Source organism: Magnolia sinica, chromosome 10 (genome assembly GCF_029962835.1).
Source record: "Magnolia sinica isolate HGM2019 chromosome 10, MsV1, whole genome shotgun sequence".
NCBI lineage: Eukaryota > Viridiplantae > Streptophyta > Magnoliopsida > Magnoliales > Magnoliaceae > Magnolia > Magnolia sinica.
Window position 1 is genome coordinate 46,657,276 of NC_080582.1, and position 16,030 is coordinate 46,673,305.

A 16,030-nucleotide genomic window follows, 5' to 3' on the forward strand; every position below is an offset into this window, starting at 1 on the left:
ATCGGTGGGTAAGCGTGCAGCGAAAACCTGAAACATCTCCATCATCCGTCGCTTATGCTCCACCCGCATCTCCTCCATCCTCCTTTCCTGCTCCTCCCTCTACCTCGCTAGCTGATCCTCCATCCTCCTCTCCTGCTCCTCCCTCTACCTCACTAGCTCCTCCTCCATCCTCTTTTGTCTCGTCAGTTGATCCTCCATCCTCCTCTCCTGCTCCTCCCTCTGCCTCGCCAACTGATCCATCATCTTCCTCTCCTGCTCCTCCCTCTACCTATCCAGCTGATATTTGATATCATCGATGACAACCCGTAGCTGCTGAACCTCTCTCTGCGGTATCAGCTCGGCGTACGGCGCTGTTGCCAATGACGATAGATTGGCTGGAGGCAGCTCTAGCAGGTGCCATGAGCTTGAAACCATGGCCAAACCCACGCACATATCCAGAACGGGTGCTGAGCACCTGACTCAGGATCTCTGGCTCACTTACCATCGGGAGTGAGCTGATTGCGTAAGGTGTCCATCTCTTCCTGTAATGAAAACATATAAATTTTCATAATAAATGGCGTTATTATAATTTAATGCAATTAAATTTTACAATGTAAGGATTTTTACCCAAATCTCGCTAGCTCTAGGATGTACCCAAGATCCCGTCGCCTGTCGAAAGTGAGTCCCTTTGTAAAAGTCTACTGGTCCGGGCTCCTGGCTAGTGACGGAATCTCTCTATGCAATCGAAAGGACAATAGAGTTAATATAAATGTATGGAAAGAATATATAAATGTAATAATTACTGGTACTTTCTTACCATGTCGTGACGAAGTCATATAAATGACTTTGAACTAGCTACGTGGTTCACTTCTAACTTTCCTCCGTTGTCAAAATTTATTTTGCTCCTCTTCTGAACACATTATTCATAATACATTGTTATTAATTACGAATTTAATTATTACGTTAAGATATCATAAATATGTAAATATTACCTGAAAAGAATCAGACGAAAACCTATCGCAGAGTATCCGCCAGTCCTCATCAGTCACGTGCAACGGTGCGTATTGTACGGCCTCCTCGTGACTCACGCACCGCTTGTACTGCCGATGTAACTTACTGCAATAATCCTTGAACTGCTCCTTCATCATGTCGTCGATGGCATGAGAGATGTGCGAAACACTCAAATCCAAGTCAAATTTATCTTGCAGTTTCGTAAATAAAAGATTAAGGCAATAAACTTATTAAGAAAATAACTTAACCGTAAATGACTTGTTATAAAATAAATTTTAATTTACTAAAATTTACCTGAAGGTGCTGACGGATGAGCTACCGCACATCATCTGTCACGTCTCCCCAATGGGGGTGGTGGGGAGATCAGAGATCGGTATAAGACACCGACCTCCGACGTAAACAGCATGGCATTGTTCCCAACAGGTCTAATGTAGTCCTGTGGGAACTCTACCATCACCCTACCCTCACGCGTAAGTTGCTCTAAAAGTAACCCACGCGTGGGTCCACGTCCTCGTCGTTGGTCAACAAAGCTGTTGCAAAAGAAATATGTAAGTCTAAACATAAACAGAAATCATTAAAAGAAATATGTAAGTCTAAATATAAACAAAAATCATTAAAAGAAATATATGCTAGACTTACATGCAGTGCCCGGTGTATGTGCGACTGAGGGATCAGACGCCTGCGATGCAACATGTGACGGCGATGCTAGCTCCGTCGTATCACGAGTAGAAGGGGTAGATCCAGTGCGCGAATGACGTACTCTCCCACCTGGTGTCATCACTATATATGTGCGAGCTACGAACTTATAAATTTAAACAATGTCAATACAAGTGGAATATACTAAAATATTATACAAGTAGTCTTGACGGTACAATGCATTTATGCTTATGCTCAGAGAGATGATTAAAATATGATTAAACCATTACACTATAATGCAAGCAGAATATAATAAAACTGTAAACTTTAATCTATAACCATTGAAAATTTTATTACATATCGTCATTCTATATTAAATACACATATTTCATTGTAATACGAAATAACTTTGAAGTAAACTATCCGAAGTACTCCCTGCGTAAGTTATCGTATGCTTCAGAAGCATATGTCATTTTGTGTGAAGCACTCGACATATTTACAGCTAACATGTCAGTCACAATAGGAGAAATCTGGTCTCTCGAGACTTCATTCAGATGTGCAAGTGAAAGAGTCGCATCTTCCACATCTCGTTTCCCGCGTTTATATATCTTCATCAGCCCCGAAATTTTTTTGAGATGACATAATCTTTCCTTTGAGTCGTCGTTGATATATTTCACTCTACACTCATCGACCAGACCGGGTATCTCTATGGCCCTACCAGAAGAAGATAGGACCGAAACGTCCATCTGCAACAGTTGATAAAGTATGTTGTGTGCTTCTGCTACGCTCTAGTTTGAGGAGGACATGATCAAAAATTGACTCAACTGCAAATGCGGATTATAAACAAGTCAATAAAAGGATTTAATCATGACTTGTAATTTTCATGTATACATAGAATACATAAATTATTCGAATTGAAAAATGACTTGTAAATCATGTGTACATTTAATAATCGTCATCTGTATCACTATCGCTTAGGGCTATTTCTTCCTCATCATCACTATCGCTGATCAGTATTTCCTCCTCATTGTCCGCAACGTCGTCATTAATGAAACCGCTATCATCTTTAACAATATCACGTATTATTGAGGCATCAACATGATCAAGTGGCACATCATCTCTGTCTAATTACACTACATCAATATCAACACTTGAATTAGTCTCTGTATCCCTAGATGGCATGTCTTCTTGATATGGTTGTTCAACGCTAGACGTGTTATTTCTCCCATCCTTGCTATCTTCAACTTTTGGTACTGGAACGTCAAATACATTCCTAGGCTTTATTTTCTGCACTACGTGCCAAGAGTCGCCTAACTTAGTGTCAGTGAGGTAAAATACTTGTTCGGCTTAGCTAGCGAGGACAAATGGGTCGTCCTTAAACCACTTTCGAGATAAATTTACACTTGTAAAGTAGTTGTCAGTTTATATTCCCAACTTCTTATTTCCAATGACCCACTAATCACATTTAAATAAGTACACCCACTTTCTCATATAATAACTCAACTCAATAATATCTGTCAAAATGCCATAAAAGTCAATTTCATCCTCCTCATTTGTTCCCTTCACAACCACCCCACTATTTTATGTGGTCCTATACTTCTCACATTCTTCGGTGTGGAACTGAATTCCGTTTACAATATAACATGTATATCTAGATACACGTCTGTCAGGGCCACACGCCAGTGAGTATAATGCATCAGACGCATCCGCAGAGTTGCTCGTGCACAATGTCTTCATCTATTATTATGTACAAAATATAATTGTTTAGGGATTTTCATAGGTTGAAATACTGTGCAATACAACGAAAATACTAAGTGTGGTGAGATACAATGTGAAATCTTACACGTTCGGTGAACCATTCTGCAAACTGATCTTGATGCATTCGATCATAATTTTTGAGAAATTTGGACTTCATCTCGTCTATGTGTTCGCTACACATAAATGGCACGTCGTCAGCAAGAAACATTAAGATCATCGTATGTAGAGAAAATAATAATCGAGGGATGACTTACTCTAAGTACGACTCTATTTCTTCACAATTATGCAACACATACCACCGCGCCTTTGCTAGATCCCCATGGTCCATATCCTGAAATGTCGGGGATCCTAAAGGACGAACATTATGTGTAAATACAGATATGAGTCCTTATTCATGCTCCTGCTCTTCATCGGCATTCCGATCTTCTCGATTGAATCTAGTCTCTATGCCACGAAGATACATAGAGCAAAATGTAAGACACTCATTATCAATATACGCTTCAGCTATCGATCCCTCCGGTCGTGCCTTATTCCTCACAAATCATTTGAGTGTGTGAAGGTATCTATACACAAAACGACTATGTTATACGTATGAAAATATGGATATATGTAGTTTATGAAATGAATACAAATTTCAAAGGTTCTACCACCTTTCGATCGGATACATCAAACGATATTGTACTGGACCTGCAAGCTTCGCCTCGTACGGTAAATGAATCCGTAGGTGTACCATGATATCGAAAAATGCAGGTGGAAATATTCTTTTAATTTTACAAAGGATTATGGCAATGTCCCTCTCCAGTTGTTTAATAACATCTATATTCAACGATTTTGAACGCAAATCCTTAAAGAATATCTCCAACTCAATCAGCGCCGCACTGATATCCTTGCTCAGGAATCCACGAATCGCAATCGGTAGTAGGCGTTGCAGAAGGACGTGACAATCATGACTTTTCATTCCTGTTACCTTACAGTCCGTAACGTTTACGCGCCAAGATATGTTTGACGCATACCCATCGAAAAACTTCACCAATCTCAACCATTCACATAAACGCTTTCTCTCTAGTTTTGTTAATGTGTAGCAGGCTGCTGGTATAGTATAAATTTCCATGTGGCTGCAAGTGTAACTCTTTCCTTAAACCCATTTCTTGTAGATCCAATCGAGCCTTGAAACTGTCTTTTGTTTTCTTCTCTATGTTCATCAATGTTCCGAAGACATTGTCACATATATTTTTCTCATATGCATGACATCCAAGTTGTGTCGCAATTTCAGATCACTCCAATAAGGCAACTCAAAAAAGATGCTCTTCTTCCTCCAGTTATAGTCCAATACTGTACGTTTCTTCTTCTTCAAGGTGATGTCTTACCAAATCTAACTTCTCCAATGTTACTCAGTTGTGGCATCACATCTTCTCCAGATAGCTCTTTCGGAGGTGGCCTATGATCTTGTTTGCCATTAAAGATCATCGTCTTCCTACGCCAACTATGATCGCTCGGAAGGAAGCGACGATGGCCCATATAACATGTTTTTCTACCATGCTTCAATGACAATGAACAAGTCTCAATAACACATGTAGGACAAGCCAACTTGCCCTTCGTGCTCCACCCAAACAAATTTTCATATGCGGGAAAGTCACTTATTGTCCACAAGACCGCTGCATGTAATCGAAATCTCTATCCTGCAAATGTGTCATACGTTTGTACACTTTGACTCCACAACTCGTTTAACTCATCTTCTAACGGTCACAAATACACATCAATGTCATTCCCAGGTGACCTAGGTCTAGGAATAAGCAATGACATCATGAAAAATGACTCCTTTATACACAACCAAGGAGGTAAATTGTAGGGCATAAGTACTACTAGCCACATACTGTACAAGCTACTCATATTACCAAATGAATTAAAACCATCACTTGCAAGACCCAGTCGAACATTGCAAGAATCCTCTCCAAACCAGTCATGTTGCTTGTCAAAATTTTGTCAGGCTTTAGAGTCCGCAGGGTGCCTCAGTGTACTATCATCATGAACGCGTTTCTCCTTATGTCACCTCATATCTTCAGCCGTCTTACGAGACATAAACAATCTTTGTAGTCTGGGTTTCAATGGGAAGTACCTTAACACCTTTTGGGGGATTTTCTTACCCCTGGCTTTGTCATGCTTCCACCTAGACTCTCCACATTCTTGACACTCTTCAGCCTTATCATGCTCTTTTCGATATAATAAACAATCATTTATACATGCATGTATGAGTTCAAAGCCAAGGCCCAAGTCTCGCATCAAGGATTTTGCCTCGTAATGAGACTTAGGCAATGTCTTACCGTCCGGTAATGCTTCTTTCAACAACTCAAGCAACATGTCGAACGAATTGTTACTCCAACAATTTATTGTCTTCAAATGAAGTAACTTTGTAGAAAAATTTAACTTGGAGAAGTTCTCACACCCCGGATAAAGTGGACGTTGCGCATCCCTCAACAACCTACTAAACTTTTCTGATTCGACATCACCCATTAGAGGAATATCTTGGCTACTGCTTGTCGCTGTAAAATCAGTATACACAGCTGTTCCCCTAAACACATCCCCTATGATATCTTGCAGTTCGTCAATGTCTTCATCCTCGTCATCTGGCACAATTGGGTCAGCAAGGACTTCAGTGGACTCAAATCTATGGGTCATATCTTCACCATGATAAATCTACCAAGTGTAACCCTGGTCAACCTAAGTATGAACAAATCGTCCTCTACTTTGTCTAAAGTCTTATATATCATGTTCTTACATTTTCGACATGGACACCTAATCCTATTCCTTGAGTTTTCCCGATCTCGTGCAAATTCCATGAACTCTTGAACCCCTTGTTTATAATATAGGCCAAACCTATTCTTAGCTGTAACGCCCTGAAAATCGGGGGTCGAGCATAACTCAGCTCCCGAGTTTCAAAACATCACTTATGCAACATATTTAATGATGGATGTATGTTGTCTGTATTAGTGCATAAAACATGAAATAGATTAAGCCAAAACAACAAACATAATCCAGGGACAGTTAAAATATGCAAGCGGAAGACTGAAGAAATATATATATATATCAATATAAGTCCCCAAGATATGTATGCTCTGCCAAGTCATAATTACAAGTGTTTGTCTCAAATTACAAGTATCAAAATGAATCAAACCACTACAACAATAACCCTGAATCCCCGCAGCTCAGGACACAGCTCACATGAACCCGCCTGAGAACTGCATAAAAGAAAACGCCTCCTCATCATCCTCAAACTCCTGCTCTGCCCCGCGGGTCATATCATGATCTGCTTCTAAGACAGTCTGGTTGGTGTGTACAACACCGTCCCGAAACGTGAGAGTGAGTGATCAACTCAGTGGAACCATAAAGTAAAGGTTAACATGTTATCAATTCGGTCAAGCAGTAATGATAAAGCAATACAATCAAACATGTCCTAATTACTCTTGTTAATGCAAGGATGTATATAGAATAATGCATGCCCTCGCCTGCACTCCCTCAGCGTCTTCATCTTACGTTACGTATGACAACCTCCCGCAGTGCCAACGACTTCCACGCACATGCAATGCGGTGCATGAACATGATTACCAAGTTGTTATTAGTCCGTTTCATACAGCAGGATTGGGAAGCTAAGGTACATTCCTTATATCAATTCCCAAACAGTGATCCATTCTAGGGTCGTCAGTCTTAGACAATCTCATACGATGTTATGGTTCTAGGTCGCTGCAAAGGGCTCGTCACCAATCAATGCATGCCTAGTTATACCCTAATTGCTACAATAAGGCTCGTCACCTCAATACAGTATCAAGGTATGCTCGAGGTCACTACAAAGGGCTCGTCACCAATCAATGTAGGCCAACAGCACGAATATAGTGTCCCATACCACCATAATCGGCTCACGAGTTTGGTGTGCTCACTGGTCACTACGGGGAGGCTCGTCACCCCAGCGTAGGCCGACAGCTCGACCACGGTGTCCCATACCACCATGCCCGGCTCATGAGTCTTAGCGGATCGAGGTACCATGGTTAACGGGATTTGCACTGGTAAGTTTGGTACCTTAGGTTCAAGCAGTAGCGTCCAAACATGGTGAACATACAATAGGGCCAATCGGGTTACTTGACGAGCTCGACTAGTACGAGCGCACGTCAAGTTGATCGACATGAAGTGCATAAACACTCCGTGTGGCCTAACCACTGTCGACAACCGAAGTACGGCTCGGATTTGTCAGGCACGTCCCGTGTGGCGAAACAACGTCAGCCACCAAATCGGGATCTGTTACCGATTGCCTGGGCTATACCATAGCCCCAACCACATTCAATCATAATGAATATTCATATGAGACAATCAAAGCAGTAATGGATCCATAATTCAAATCATACAATCATATGGGCATGTTGTGAAGTGCAACACAAACATGATTTCACACACATTCATTTCATAAATAAAGCAAACATCATAATGTAACGTACATGGAGGAAATCATACACATAATTAAGGTAACCGAGATTCGTATCTCAATCCTCATACAAGCACTCCTTAGTAACAACTAGCTCATTCAGATGTTTCTACAAACACTTAGACTACATACGTCATCATATATGTTGTATGTTGATTACACATGTATTAGACCAAATCCTTTCACTAGGGAATTGCCCCATATACCACACGCATGTACCCATGGCGGATAATCATGGCATGCATGAATCCGGGTTCCATATTCATTTAATCATTTCCACAAACACTTGGGCTACACACTTTAACATATATAACGTATATTGGCCATGATGTGATTTAGGGCAAGTCCTTTCGCTAAGGAGTTGTCACATATATAACAAGCATATATCTACAACAAATAATCATGTTAGGTACAAATCCAAATTCCATACATATTCAAACATCTCAACATATACATAGAATATACTATATTCAACATAGTTCATATATGATTGTAAAGCGAAACAGACGACTCATTTTGCATGTGAAATAACACCCACGTCAGTTATAAATCATTAACCGACATTGAAAGCCTTGAAAACCATAACCTATACATTTATAGTCTGCACCTTAGACCGAAAATGGCGCAACGGATTCGATTTAGACGATAAGTCTTCGTCAACAGTGAATAGATAACCTAAAGCATGAACTGGATTAGCTACATCGACACTTAGACTATTCTAGGTTCCAAAATAGGTTAGGGTTTGATTGACTTACCCAAATATGAGATTAGAATCGCCGAAATAGCGATTCAGATGCGGTGGATTAGACACGTAGAGTAACTAGGAGGAATCCCAAGATGATTAACCAACTTCTCTCTCTCTTTCTCTCTCTCTCTCTTAGCTAGGGTTTAGAAAATTCGTATGGAGTTGAGAGTGAGGGTTTTAAGGTCTTTATATAGGCCTAATATTGATGAAAATAGCCCCAGGGCCAAGGTATACTTAGATTATAACCAATTCAGGTCTATTTCGGTCCAACGGAGAACTTCTAGTGGTCCTTTTTCCACGTGCGGTCGGACTTAAGCTCACTGACCATGGATCTGGGTCAGGCTAAGTTTTTGTACCGATCGGATTTACAGATCAGTCGTGGCGGACCACTCTTAATTCAACGGTCATCGAAACTCGATCAAGTCCACAGGCACTATGGCATGTCAGGGCCATCTTCCCTGATCCGAGGGTGAAATTGGGTCAAAATCCAACGGTCGAACGCTTAGAATCGGCGCGCAAGTGACACGACTCGATTTTTAATTTCTAAATAGATTCACCTTTCTCACACTCTTCACTCCGGACTCAAGGAAATCGTCTCAGAACATCATCTGGACTTGATTTTCGAGGTGATTGTCAAGTCCAACTAGGCGGTCATAATTGCCTAAGTTTATCGCTATCGGACTTTCAACGTGCGGTCTAGGTTCGAAACAAAGTTTCACGATGCTCCCAAGAGCAGCTGGGTTTAGAGATTGATCATAGGTTTCTAGATAACGTAGCATTTGCGGTCCTACTCATTTTGGGTCTTTTAGTTCGTATTTAAAGTGGTTCATACTAATTCTACTGATTGTTCAGTTTAGTACTTAACCAAATTCTAGCCTAATTATGGCAGAATACGGTCCTAGGGCCATTCTATGCCCCATTTTTGGCACTTCTAGTTAATATATTATTTTAATTATTGTTTTAGTAGTTCATCATTAAGTTTACCCCATATCTACCAAATTTCATGAGATTCGTGTTGTAGAAAATTTCTAAAAATTCCAGAAGCAGCAGCTGTCCAACAAGTGATTTTCGGATAGTTGTCACAACAACCTACTTTAAACTATATTATATATTTTATTATATTTTTCACATATTTTTATATAAAACTAGACTCATTTAGCTTCAATTTAGTTTTGAATCACCTAAATCGGAGTTATAACGAGGGAGATATGATTTTTCAAATTTGGACAAAATGCATAGAGAAATGCAGAGAACGGGCTGCCCAATCCGCTGTACGGACGAGGCCTCGCCAAATCAGCGAGCCCCTCGCCGGTCACTGGACATATGGGTGAGGGCTCGCCCCAGGGGCGATATCCTTCCCCCCCCCCTGGGGTTGCCGGAAACATGTGGGACCCACCCCGGGTCCCCCCGAATTAAGTCGTTTGGGCCCACGAGTCCGTGTGAGGCGTTTTCAGGTCCAATTTACAAATCGGAATGAGTTATGCAACATACAATATATGATTTTGGAGTAGGAGAGGCTAATCTATCCAACTAACCTATTTATTTTGTTAGATTCCAAAAGTTTAACGGTCAGAAACCCATTTCATCCATTTATTTACTATTTATGGTAAGCTTTAGTTTTAGTATTGTTCTTCATCATTTATATCCTAGGATTGGTATGTATTATGGATGTTCTTAGAAAAATTTAAAGGATAGGATAATGAACGGTGAGATTTCAAAGGAAAATGGTTAAAAATGGACTTTACGCTTTGGGATTGAGCTTTGAGAGTGTTATGGTTGACCCATTGCCTAAAGACGTCTAACTCTAGGTTGGTAAAAATCCGGGGTGTTACAATCTACCCCCCTTAAAAATAATTTCGTCCCCGAAATTGGCTAAGGGTAATGAGTAAAGAATCTATTATTCCTTTCGCCTAAGCTTTATTGAATTTAAGTTTATATGCGTGGTAGGGTATATATTATTTATGCTCGTCTAGCTCACTTTAATCTAACCTCCTTAAAACATTCTCGCCCTGCAATTGGCTAAGGCTCCTATGGGGTTCATATTCAATGAGTACATTAGTGGATGCACTAAACTTGGCTATTGTAATTCAGCTCGTACCTATTTTAGGCCTATTCCTTTGTATGAATTGGTTTAGTATTTGAACCCTAATTGCTTTCCTTTAATGACTTCACTATTGACATTCTAGGGAAGATTTAGATCCGATTTAGTGACCTAACCTTACGTGTATCCTAGATCAATTTCTTTTGATCCTAGGCCAGTGGGGTAGGGGTCCACCACGCTTTCGCTACGCCACTCTGATTTAAATGGAAACATTAGCCGACTTAACTAGATCGGACTTATAGTGTTCTACCCCCCTTAAAAAATTATTTCTACTCTTAAGGCTCAAGAATCTCTATCCTAATTCGTCTGTCGAGACAAGGTGTAATTTGGAACCTATCCTTGACATAAAATGGGATACAATCTCCCAATACATTGGTTTTCCTTTCATCGATAATGTGTACTATGACATTGATACCTATGATTATAGAAATGAGCCTAATCTCTATTGTGGTTGATTCTAGGGATAGGTGCGAGTTAGTGGCATGATGCCTAATTCTACCAAAGAAGGACTCTTACGACGGTCCTGACTTACCCTCTTTAATCATGTCCAGTTTAATACCGTAATATAATCTATACATTATTAGTATTATCTCTCTAAGTTCATATGCACAATATGTATGCCAGAATAATCTGTGATTCGGGACCTAATTCCTAACCGTCTATTGCCTATTGGAGACATTTCTTGGGCCCTAAAAGAAAAATCTCTATTGGCTATATGTTCTTAACACTTCTCAAAGGTGAAGTAATAAACTTTTGGTTGTAAGTGGTTGGGCCGACATGGAAGGGAGGTTGTATAGTAGGTCTAAGCCGGATACATAGACCTTCTGCCTAGCTATGATAGAAAATTTGTTGTCTCAGTTTTTAATCCTAGTTGATTCCGATCTTCTACTTGATCAGAGCATTGAGTTCATTGGTAACTACCAGGATTGAGAATTCGATTCAAACTGCGAATACTTCGCCTATATATAGTTGCTCTACTCCGTGTTTCCGACTGTAATAAGTCCTTGAGAAGGCAATTCTAAGGGTGTATTGATTTGGCCTAATGTTAAATCCAAGGATATATAAGTTTTCTCTGAGAGTGAATAGTTTATAAGTCAGACAAGCTTCCTAAGAGTTACTAAAAAAGCCTACGAGTACCAAGGGGACTCAACGAAGGAATGGGGTCTCACTCCAACCTAATAAAGCCGACTAACTAAGTCTATCATTCATCTATCCTAGCATAATCAGTCTTTTACATTCCTTAGTATAACTAGCGGCCTAGTCTTAATTTAGGAGTAGTGGTAATCCAATAGTTGTGATCTAAAGTCTATGTTTATGCGCTAGATGATTTCATATCATTTCTAATACAATGAATTGTTTTACCACTTAGGGTCAAGGTCGTCTGATTGGAATTGAGTTGCCCGAACTTGAATGTAATTGCGCTCGAGCATTTCACACATGCTCATACTAGCTAAGAAGGTTCTAGGGTTCACATTCTTAATTTATTAAATTTCTTATACTATCAATTTTTATTTTATTTTATTTTATTTTTTTTGAATTCTAAGAGTACCAACTTTAGGTCCAAAACTCTAAGGGACTGTTTGGCCAATGATATTAAGTTGTATTAAATGGATTTCGTTGCTAATCCCACCTCGAGATTTGGAAATGGCATGTTTGGAAGGAGGGTGGGATGGGATTAAAATCAATTGCATAGGCTTTGAAAAGTGAGCCTTGTGTTGGAAAGTGTGAGATGGGATTTCCAAATCCTATGATGATAAAATTTCAAGTATAATTTGAAAGGAAACCTTGGGATTTACTGTTAATTGCATACATTCCAACCATGGCATTGGAAACCATGGGATACACCCAATCTAGGGACAATACCTTACACATGCATTTATTGTTACTTTTACAATTCTATCCACCCTACTCTCACCTAATGCAGTTGGTCGAACAAGCCTTAAATGTCACGTCATTATGAGGTTGTGAAGGTTATGAGACACAAAAATGTGGGTTGGAAGTGCTCAAACGAAAGGGAAAGAAGAAGAGCACTGCTGTGGAAGAAGGTTTCGAAGGGGTGGTGTGGGTGGTGCACGAAAATGGAAAGAGAAGTGCTTGGAGGGGTGATTTGAGTGAAGATGTTTGGGTTTGCTTAAGAAAAGGAGAGCTTGGAGTGGTAGTTTGTGAAGGAGGGGGGGCGTTAGGAGTGGTTTTAATCGACCCCACATGGATCAATGGGCCACACAACACCCTAAAGGCGTCGCCCCGAGCTGGCCCGCCCGGCCTAGCCCGCTGGGCGGTGAGGGCTCGCCAAACCGACGAGGTCATCGCCGGTCTCTGGATAGTCCAACGATGACTCGCTATTTGGGCGAGGTCCTCCTAGCCCCTAAGCTCTAAAATTAAGTGGGTCCCCCTGGGCCCCCCTGGAATTGCCCCGATTGGGCCCTTAGTCCGATTCGACGCTTATCAGGCCACTAGGAATAAAATCTGGTACAAACAGACTATTACCGGCTTTCTAATGGCTGGAAAGGAATGATACACCATCTAAACTCGTCAATGGACAGTCTAGAAGAGATTTTGGGTGGCTGTGTGAGATCAGGAGTGCGCAAAGACTCGATCTCAGTGATCGTTTTCAGTAAACTTTCACCGATAGAAGCAACGGAAACACATATACAAATTCTACAATAAACTCGCACCCTCCTACACTAAGGTGACGACAGCGTGCGGTGTGTGACCATAACCCAGGTCCGGTTTAATTCATATCATGCTCTGATACCAACTTGTAACGCCCTGAAATTCGGGGTTCGAGCATAACTCAGCTCCCGAGTTTCAAAACATCACTTATGCAACATATGTAATGATGAATGCATGTTGTCTGCATTAGTGCATAAAACATGAGATAGATTAAGCCAAATCAACAAACATAATCCAGGGATAAGTGAGAGACGCAAGCGGAAGACTTAAAGAAATATATATAACACGATATGTACCTGAGATATGTATGCTCTGCCAGGTCATAATTACAAGTGTTTGTCTCAAATTACAAGTATCAAAATGAATCAAACCACTACAACAATAACCCTGAATCCCCGAAGCTTAGGACACGGCTCACATGAACCCGCCTGAGAACTGCATAAAGAAGAACACCTCCTCATCAACCTCAAACTCCTGCTCTGCCCCGCGGGTCGCATCATAATCTGCATCTAAGATAGAGTCTGGTTGGTGTATACAACATCGTCCCATAACGTGGGAGTGAGTGATCAACTCAGTGGAACAATAAAGCAAAGGTTAACATGTTATTAATTCGATCAAGCAGTAATGATAAAACAATACAATCAAACATGTCCTAATTACTCTTGTTAGTGCAAGGATGTATGTAGAATGATACATGCCCTCGCCTGCACTCCCTCAGCGTCTTCATCTTACGTTACGTATGACAACCTCCCGCAGTGCCAACGACTTCCACGCACATGCAATGCGGTGCATGAACATGATTACCAAGTTGTTATTAGTCCTTTTCATACAGCAAGATTGGGAAGCTAAGGTACTTTCCTCATATTAATTCCCAAACAATGATCCATTCTAGGGTCGTCAGTCCTAGACAATCTCATACGATGTTATGGTTCTAGGTCGTTGCAAAGGGCTCGTCACCAATCAATGCATGCCTAGTTATACCCTAGTTACTACAATAAGGCTCGTCACCTCAATGCGGTATCAAGGTATGCTCGAGGTCACTACAATGGGCTCGTCACCAATCAATGTAGGCCGACAGCATGAATATAGTGTCCCATACCACCATAATCGACTCACGAGTCTAGTTGCTCACTGGTCACTATGGGGAGGCTCGTCACCCCAGCATAAGCCGACAGGTCGACCACGGTGTCCCATACCACCATGCTCGGCTCATGAGTCTTAGCGGATCGAGGTACCATGGTTAACAGGATTTGCACTGGTAAGTTTGGTACCTTAGGTTCAAGCAGTAGCGTCCAAACATGGTGAACATATAATAGGGCCAATCGGGTTACTTGACGAGCTCGACTAGTACGAGCGCACGTCAAGTTTATCGACATGAAGTGCATAAACACTCCGTGTGGCCTAACCACTGTCGACAACCGAAGTACGGCTCGGATTGGTCAGGCACGTCCCGTGTGGCGAAACAACGTCAGCCACCAAATCGGGATCTGTTACCGATTGCCTGGGCTATACCATAGCCCCAACCACATTCAATCATAATGAATATTCATATGAGACAATCAAAGCAGTAATGGATCCATAATTCAAATCATACAATCATATGGGCATGTTGTGAAGTGCAACACAAACATGATTTCACACACATTCATTTCATAAATAAAGCAAACATCATAATGTAACGTACATGGAGGAAATCATACACATAATTAAGGTAACCGAGATTCGTATCTCAATCCTCATACAAGCACTCCTTAGTAACAACTAGCTCATTCAGACGTTTCTACAAACACTTAGACTACATACGTCATCATATATGTTGTATGTTGATTACACATGTATTGGACCAAATCCATTTACTAGAGAGTTGCCTCGTATACCACACGCATGTACCCACAGTGGATAATCATGGCATGCATGAATCCAGGTTTCATATTCATTTAATCATTTCCACAAACACTTGGGCTACACACTTTAACATATATAACGTATATTGGTTGTGATGTGATTTAGGGCAAGTCCTTTCGCTAAGGAGTTGTCACATATATAACAAGCATATATCCACGACAAATAATCATGTTAGGCACAAATCCAAATTCCATACATATTCAAACATCTCAACATATACATAGAATATACTATATTCAACATAGTTCATATATGATTGTAAAGCGAAACAGACGACTCATTTTGCATGTGAAATAGCACCCACGTCAGTTATAAATCATTAACCGACATTGAAAGCCTTGAAAACCATAACCTATACGTTTATAGTCCGCACCTTAGACCGGAAATGGCGCAACGGATTCGATTTAGACGATAAGTCTTCGTCAACAGTGAATAGATAACCTAAAGCATGAACTGGATTAGCTACATCGACACTTAGACTATTCTAGGTTCCAAAACAGGTTAGGGTTTGATTGACTTACCCAAATATGAGATTAGAATCGCCAGAATAGCGATTCAGATGCGGTGGATTAGACACATAGAGTAACTGGGAAGGATCTCAGGATGATGCATCAACTTCTCTCTCTTTCTCTCTCTCTCTCTCTCTCTTAGCTAGGGTTTAGAAAATTCGTATGGAATAGAGAGTGAGGGTTTTAAGGTCTTTATATAGGCCTAATATTAATGAAAATAGCCCCAGGTCCAAGGTATACTT

General features: G+C 40.7%; 1 long non-coding RNA gene across 1 annotated transcript; it reads right to left on the reverse strand.

Moving 5' to 3' along the window:
* Positions 1 to 605: 605 nt before the first annotated feature.
* On the reverse strand, positions 606 to 1,016 carry LOC131257456 (uncharacterized). The gene is made up of 3 exons (XR_009177417.1): positions 972 to 1,016; positions 797 to 889; positions 606 to 714 (listed from the first exon to the last, which is right to left on the reverse strand). It is a non-coding gene; the product is annotated as an uncharacterized LOC131257456 (long non-coding RNA).
* Between the last annotated feature and the right edge of the window lie 15,014 nt (positions 1,017 to 16,030).